Source organism: Nicotiana tabacum, chromosome 22 (assembly GCF_000715075.1).
Source record: "Nicotiana tabacum cultivar K326 chromosome 22, ASM71507v2, whole genome shotgun sequence".
NCBI classification, from domain to species: domain Eukaryota; kingdom Viridiplantae; phylum Streptophyta; class Magnoliopsida; order Solanales; family Solanaceae; genus Nicotiana; species Nicotiana tabacum.
In genome coordinates, this window is record NC_134101.1 from 61188193 (window position 1) to 61196305 (window position 8113).

The window sequence follows — 8113 nt, forward strand, 5'->3', positions numbered from 1 at the left end:
TAGCCTTTAAATTCGGGCAATGCCAAATAAGCCTCATGCCCTCGAGATTTATTAACTCGGACTGGCCTTAGCCTTTAAATTCGGACACAGCCAAATAATCTTCATTCCTTCGAGTTTTATTAAGTCGGACCAGCCATAGCCTTTAAATTCGGGCAAGGCCAAATAAGTTTCCTGCCCTCGAGGTTTATTAACTTGGCTTGGCCTTAACCTTTAAATTCAGGCAATGCCAAATAAGATTCATTCCCTCGGGCTTTATTAACTCGGACTGGCCTTAGCCTTAAAGTTCGGGCAATGCCAAATAATCTTCATGCCCTCGAGTTTTATTAACTCGGACTAGACCTAGCTTTTAAATCCAAGCAATGCCAAATAAGCTTCATGCCCATGAGTTTTATTAACTCGCACTAGCCTTAGCCTTTAAATTCGGGCAATGCTAAATAAGCTTCATGCCCTCGAGTTCTATTAACTAGGACTAGCCTTAGCCTTTAAATTCGAACAATGCCAAATTCACTTCATGCACTCAAGTTTTTAATTAACTCGGACTGGCCTTAGCCTTTAAATTCAGGCAATGCCAAATAATCTTCTTGCCCTCGAGTTTTATTAACTCGAACTGGCCTTAGCCTTTAAATTCGGGCAATGCCAAATAAGCTTCATGCGTTTGAGTTTTATTAACTCAAACTAGCCATATCCTTTAAATTCGGGTAATGCCAAATAAGCTCCATGCTCTCGAGTTTTATTACCTCGGTTTATCCTTAGTATTTAAATTCGGGAAATCGCAAATAAGCTTTTTGCCCTTGAGTTTTATTAACTCGGACTGGCCTTAGCCTTTAAATTCGGGCAATGCCAAGTAATCCTCATGCCCTCAAGATGGATTAACTCAGACTAGCCTTAGCCTTTAAATTAGGACAATGCAAAATAAACTTCATACCCTCGAGTTTTAATAAGTCAGACCGGCCATAGCCTTTAAATCTTAGCAATGCCAAATAAGCTTCATGCCCTCGAGTTTTATAAACTTGGATTGGCCTTAACCTTTAAATTCAGGCAATGCCAAATAAGATTCATACCCTCAACTTTTATTAACTCGGACTGGCCTTAGCCTTAAAATTCGGGCAATGCCAAATAATCTTCATGCCCTCGAGTTTTATTAACTCGGAATAGACCAAGCCTTTTAATCTGAGAATGCCAAATAAGCTTCATGCCCTCGAGTTTTATTAAAATGGACTAGCCTTAGCCTTTAAATTCGGGCAATGCAAAATAATCTTCATGCCCTCGAATTTGTTTAACTCGGACTGGCCATAGCCTTTATATTCGGGCGTTGCCAAATAATCTGCATGCCCTCAAGTTTTATTAACCCAGACTATCCTTAGCCTTTAAATTTGCGCAATGCAAAATAAGCTTCATGCCCTCAAGTTCTTTTAACTCGGACTGGCCTTACCCTTTAATTTCGGGAAATGCAAAATAAGCTACATGCCCTCGAGTTCTATTAACTCGGACTGGCCGTACCCTTTAAATTCGGGCAATGCCAAATAAGCTTCATGCCCTCGAGTTTTTTTAAATCGGACTAGACTTAGCCTTTAAATTCGGGAAATGCCAAATAAGCGTCATGCCCTCGAGTTTTATTAACTCAGACTAGCCTTAGCCTTTAAATTCGGGCAATGCAAAATAAGCTTCATGCCCTCGAGTTTTATTAACTCGGACTGGTCATAGCCTTTAAATTCGGGCATTGCCAAATAAGCTCCATGCCCTCGAGTTTTATTAACTCAGACTATCCTTAGCCTTTAAATTTGGGCAATGCAAAATAAGCTTCATGCCCTCGAGTTCTTTTAACGCGGACTGGCCTTACCCTTTAAATTCGGGAAATGCAAAATAAGCTACATGCCCTCGAGTTCTATTAACTCGGACTGGCCGTACCCTTTAAATTCGGGCAATGCCAAATAAGCTGCATGCCCTCGAGTTTTATTAAATTGGACTAGACTTTGCCTTTAAATTCGGGAAATATCAAATAAGCTTCATGCCCTCGAGTTTTATTAACTCAGACTGGCTTTAGCCTTTGGACAATGCAAAATAAGCTTCATGCCCTCGAGTTTTATTAACTCGAACTGGCCATAGCCTATAAATTCGGGCATTGCCAAATAAGCTCCATGCCCTCGAGTTTTATTAAATCAGACTATCCTTAGCCTTTAAATTCGGGCAATGCTATATAAGCTTCATGCCCTCGAGTTCTATTAACTCGGTCTGGCCTTAGCCTTTAAATTCGGGCAATGCCAAACAAAACTCATGCCCTCGAGATTTACTAACTCCGACTGGCCTTAGCCTTTAAATTCGGACAATGCCAAATAAACTTCATGCCCTCGAGTTTTGTTAAGTCAGACCGCCGTAGCCTTTAAATTCGGGCAATGCCAAATAAGCTTCATGCCCTCGAGTTTTATTAACTTGGATAGGCCTTAACCTTTAAATTTAGGCAATGCCAAATAAGATTCATGCCCTCGGGCTTTATTAACTCGGACTGGCCTTAGCCTAGAAATTCATGCAATGCCAAAAAATCTTCATGCCCTTGAGTTTTATTAACTCGGACTAGACCTAGCCTTTAAATCCAAGCAATGCCAAATAAGCTTTATGCCCTCGAGTTTTATTAAACTCGGACTAGCCTTAGCCTTCAAATTCGGGCAATGCCAAATAAGCTTCATGCCCTGAAGTTTTATTAACTCGGACTTGACCTAGCCTTTAAATCCTAGCAATGTAAAATAAGCTTTATGCCCTCGAATTTTGTTAACTCGGACTCGCCTTAGCCTTTAAATTCGGGCAATGCCAAATAAGCCTCACGCCCTCGAGATTTATTAACTCGGACTGGTCTTAGCCTTTAAATTCGGACACTGCTAAATAATCTTCATTCCCTCGAGTTTTATTAAGTCGGACCGGCCATAGCCTTTAAATTCGGGCAATGCCAAATAATTTTCCTGCCCTCGAGGTTTATTAACTTGGATTGGCCTTAACCTTTAAATTCAGGCAATGCCAAATAAGATTCATTCCCTCGGGCTTTATTAACTCAGACTGGCCTTAGCCTTAAAGTTCCGGCAATGCCAAATAATCTTCATGCCCTCGAGTTTTATTAACTCGGACTAGACCTAGCTTTTAAATCCAAGCAATGACAAATAAGCTTCATGCCCACGAGTTTTATTAACTCGGATTAGCCTTAGCCTTTAAATTCGGGCAATGCTAAATAAGCTTCATGCCCTCGAGTTCTATTAACTCGGACTGGCCTTAGCCTTTAAATTCGGACAATACCAAATAAGATGCATGCCCTCGAGTTTAGTTAACTTAGACTGGCCTTAGCCTTTAAATTCGGGCAATGCCAAATTCACTTCATGCACTCAAGTTTTTAATTAACTCGGACTAGCCTTAGCCTTTAAATTGAGGCAATGCCAAATAATCTTCTTGCCCTCAAGTTTTATTAACTCGAACTGGCCTTAGCCTTTAAATTCGGGCAATGCCAAATAAGCTTCATGCGTTTGAGTTTTATTAACGCGGACTAGCCATAGCCTTTAAATTCGGGTAATCCCAAATAAGCTCCATGCTCTCGAGTTTTATTAACTCGGTTTATCCTTAGTATTTAAATTCGTGAAATCGAAAATAAGCTTTTTGCCCTCGAGTGTTATTAACTCGGAATGGTCTTAGCCTTTAAATTCGGGCAATGCCAAGTAAGTCTCATGCCCTCAAGATGGATTAACTCGGACTGGCCTTAGCCTTTAAATTAGGACAATGCAAAATAAACTTCATACCCTCGAGTTTTAATAAGTCAGACCGGCCATAGCCTTTAAATCTTAGCAATGCCAAATAAGCTTCATGCCCTCGAGTTTTATAAACTTGGATTGGCCTTAACCTTTAAATTCAGGCAATGCCAAATAAGATTCATACCCTCAACTTTTATTAACTCGGACTGGCCTTAGCCTTAAAATTCGGGCAATGCCAAATAATCTTCATGCCCTCGAGTTTTATTAACTCGGAATAGACCAAGCCTTTTAATCTGAAAATGCCAAATAAGCTTCATGCCCTCGAGTTTTATTAAAACGGACTAGCCTTAGCCTTTAAATTCGGGCAATGCAAAATAATCTTCATGCCCTCGAATTTGTTTAACTCGGACTGGCCATAGCCTTTATATTCGGGCGTTGCCAAATAATCTGCATGCCCTCAAGTTTTATTAACCCAGACTATCCTTAGCCTTTAAATTTGCGCAATGCAAAATAAGCTTCATGCCCTCAAGTTCTTTTAACTCGGACTGGCCTTACCCTTTAATTTCGGGAAATGCAAAATAAGCTACATGCCCTCGAGTTCTATTAACTCGGACTGGCCGTACCCTTTAAATTCGGGCAATGCCAAATAAGCTTCATGCCCTCGAGTTTTTTTAAATCGGACTAGACTTAGCCTTTAAATTCGGGAAATGCCAAATAAGCGTCATGCCCTCGAGTTTTATTAACTCAGACTAGCCTTAGCCTTTAAATTCGGGCAATGCAAAATAAGCTTCATGCCCTCGAGTTTTATTAACTCGGACTGGTCATAGCCTTTAAATTCGGGCATTGCCAAATAAGCTCCATGCCCTCGAGTTTTATTAACTCAGACTATCCTTAGCCTTTAAATTTGGGCAATGCAAAATAAGCTTCATGCCCTCGAGTTCTTTTAACGCGGACTGGCCTTACCCTTTAAATTCGGGAAATGCAAAATAAGCTACATGCCCTCGAGTTCTATTAACTCGGACTGGCCGTACCCTTTAAATTCGGGCAATGCCAAATAAGCTGCATGCCCTCGAGTTTTATTAAATTGGACTAGACTTTGCCTTTAAATTCGGGAAATATCAAATAAGCTTCATGCCCTCGAGTTTTATTAACTCAGACTGGCTTTAGCCTTTGGACAATGCAAAATAAGCTTCATGCCCTCGAGTTTTATTAACTCGAACTGGCCATAGCCTATAAATTCGGGCATTGCCAAATAAGCTCCATGCCCTCGAGTTTTATTAAATCAGACTATCCTTAGCCTTTAAATTCGGGCAATGCTATATAAGCTTCATGCCCTCGAGTTCTATTAACTCGGTCTGGCCTTAGCCTTTAAATTCGGGCAATGCCAAACAAAACTCATGCCCTCGAGATTTACTAACTCCGACTGGCCTTAGCCTTTAAATTCGGACAATGCCAAATAAACTTCATGCCCTCGAGTTTTGTTAAGTCAGACCGCCGTAGCCTTTAAATTCGGGCAATGCCAAATAAGCTTCATGCCCTCGAGTTTTATTAACTTGGATAGGCCTTAACCTTTAAATTTAGGCAATGCCAAATAAGATTCATGCCCTCGGGCTTTATTAACTCGGACTGGCCTTAGCCTAGAAATTCATGCAATGCCAAAAAATCTTCATGCCCTTGAGTTTTATTAACTCGGACTAGACCTAGCCTTTAAATCCAAGCAATGCCAAATAAGCTTTATGCCCTCGAGTTTTATTAAACTCGGACTAGCCTTAGCCTTCAAATTCGGGCAATGCCAAATAAGCTTCATGCCCTGAAGTTTTATTAACTCGGACTTGACCTAGCCTTTAAATCCTAGCAATGTAAAATAAGCTTTATGCCCTCGAATTTTGTTAACTCGGACTCGCCTTAGGCCTTTAAATTCGGGCAATGCCAAATAAGCCTCACGCCCTCGAGATTTATTAACTCGGACTGGTCTTAGCCTTTAAATTCGGACACTGCTAAATAATCTTCATTCCCTCGAGTTTTATTAAGTCGGACCGGCCATAGCCTTTAAATTCGGGCAATGCCAAATAATTTTCCTGCCCTCGAGGTTTATTAACTTGGATTGGCCTTAACCTTTAAATTCAGGCAATGCCAAATAAGATTCATTCCCTCGGGCTTTATTAACTCGGACTGGCCTTAGCCTTAAAGTTCCGGCAATGCCAAATAATCTTCATGCCCTCGAGTTTTATTAACTCGGACTAGACCTAGCTTTTAAATCCAAGCAATGACAAATAAGCTTCATGCCCACGAGTTTTATTAACTCGGATTAGCCTTAGCCTTTAAATTCGGGCAATGCTAAATAAGCTTCATGCCCTCGAGTTCTATTAACTCGGACTGGCCTTAGCCTTTAAATTCGGACAATACCAAATAAGATGCATGCCCTCGAGTTTTGTTAACTTAGACTGGCCTTAGCCTTTAAATTCGGGCAATGCCAAATTCACTTCATGCACTCAAGTTTTTAATTAACTCGGACTAGCCTTAGCCTTTAAATTGAGGCAATGCCAAATAATCTTCTTGCCCTCAAGTTTTATTAACTCGAACTGGCCTTAGCCTTTAAATTCGGGCAATGCCAAATAAGCTTCATGCGTTTGAGTTTTATTAACGCGGACTAGCCATAGCCTTTAAATTCGGGTAATCCCAAATAAGCTCCATGCTCTCGAGTTTTATTAACTCGGTTTATCCTTAGTATTTAAATTCGTGAAATCGAAAATAAGCTTTTTGCCCTCGAGTGTTATTAACTCGGAATGGTCTTAGCCTTTAAATTCGGGCAATGCCAAGTAAGTCTCATGCCCTCAAGATGGATTAACTCGGACTGGCCTTAGCCTTTAAATTAGGACAATGCCAAATAAGCTTCATGCCCTCGATTTTTAATAAGTCGGACCGGCCATAGCCTTTAAATCTGAGCAATGCCAAATAAGCTTCATGCCCTCGAGTTTTATTAACTTGGATTGGCCTTAACTTTTAAATTCAGGCAATGCCAAATAAGATTCATACCCTCGATTTTTATTAACTCGGACTGGCCTTAGCCTTAAAATTTTGGCAATGCCAAATAATCTTCATGCCCTCGAGTTTTATTAACTCAGAATAGACCAAGCCTTTTAATCCGAGCAATGCCAAATAAGCTGCATGCCCTCGAGTTTTATTAAAACGGACTAGCCTTAGCCTTTAAATTTGGGCAATGCAAAATAAGCTTCATGCCCTCGAGTTTTATTAACTCGGACTGGCCATAGCCTTTAAATTCGGGCATTGCCAAATAAGCTCCATGCCCTCGAGTTTTATTAACTCAGACTATCCTTAGCCTTTAAATTTGGGCGATGCAAAATAAGCTTCATGCCCTCGAGTTCTTTTAACTCGGACTAGCCTTACCCTTTAAATTCGGGAAATGCAAAATAAGTTATATGCCCTCGAGTTCTATTAACTCGGACTAGCCGTACCCTTTAAATTCGGACAATGCCAAATAAGCTTCATGCCCTCGAGTTTTATTAAATCGGACTAGCCTTAGCCTTTAAATTCGGGAAATGTCAAATAAGCATCACGCCCTCGAGTTTTATTAACTCGGACTAGCCTTAGCCTTTAAATTCGGGAAATGCCAAATAAGCTTCATGCCCTCGAGTTTTATTAACTCAGACTGGCCTTAGCCTTTGAACAATGCAAAATAAGCTTCATGCCCTCGAGTTTTATTAACTCGGACTGGCCATAGCCTTTAAATTCGGGCATTGCCAAATAAGCTCCATGCCCTCGCGTTTTATTAACTCAGACTATCCTTAGCCTTTAAATTCGGGCAATGCTATATAAGCTTCATGCCCTCGAGTTTTATTAACTCGGTCTGGCCTTAGCCTTTCAATTCGGGCAATGCCAAACAAGACTCATGCCCTCGAGATTTACTAACTCCGACTGGCCTTAGCCTTTAAATTAGGACAATGCCAAATAAACTTCATGCCCTCGAGTTTTGTTAAGTCAGACCGCCATATCCTTTAAATTCGGGCAATGCCAAATAAGCTTCATGCCCTCGAGTTTTATTAACTTGGATTGGCCTTAACTTTTAAATTCAGGCAATGCCAAATAAGATTCATACCCTCGATTTTTATTAACTCGGACTGGCCTTAGCCTTAAAATTCGGGCAATGCCAAATAATCTTCATGCCCTCGAGTTTTATTAACTCGGAATAGACCAAGCCTTTTAATCCGAGCAATGCCAAATAAGCTGCATGCCCTCGAGTTTTATTAAAACGGACTAGCCTTAGCCTTTAAATTCGGGCAATGCAAAATAAGCTTCATGCCCTCGAGTTTTATTAACTCGGACTGGCCATAGCCTTAAATTCGGGCATTGCCAAATAAGCTCCA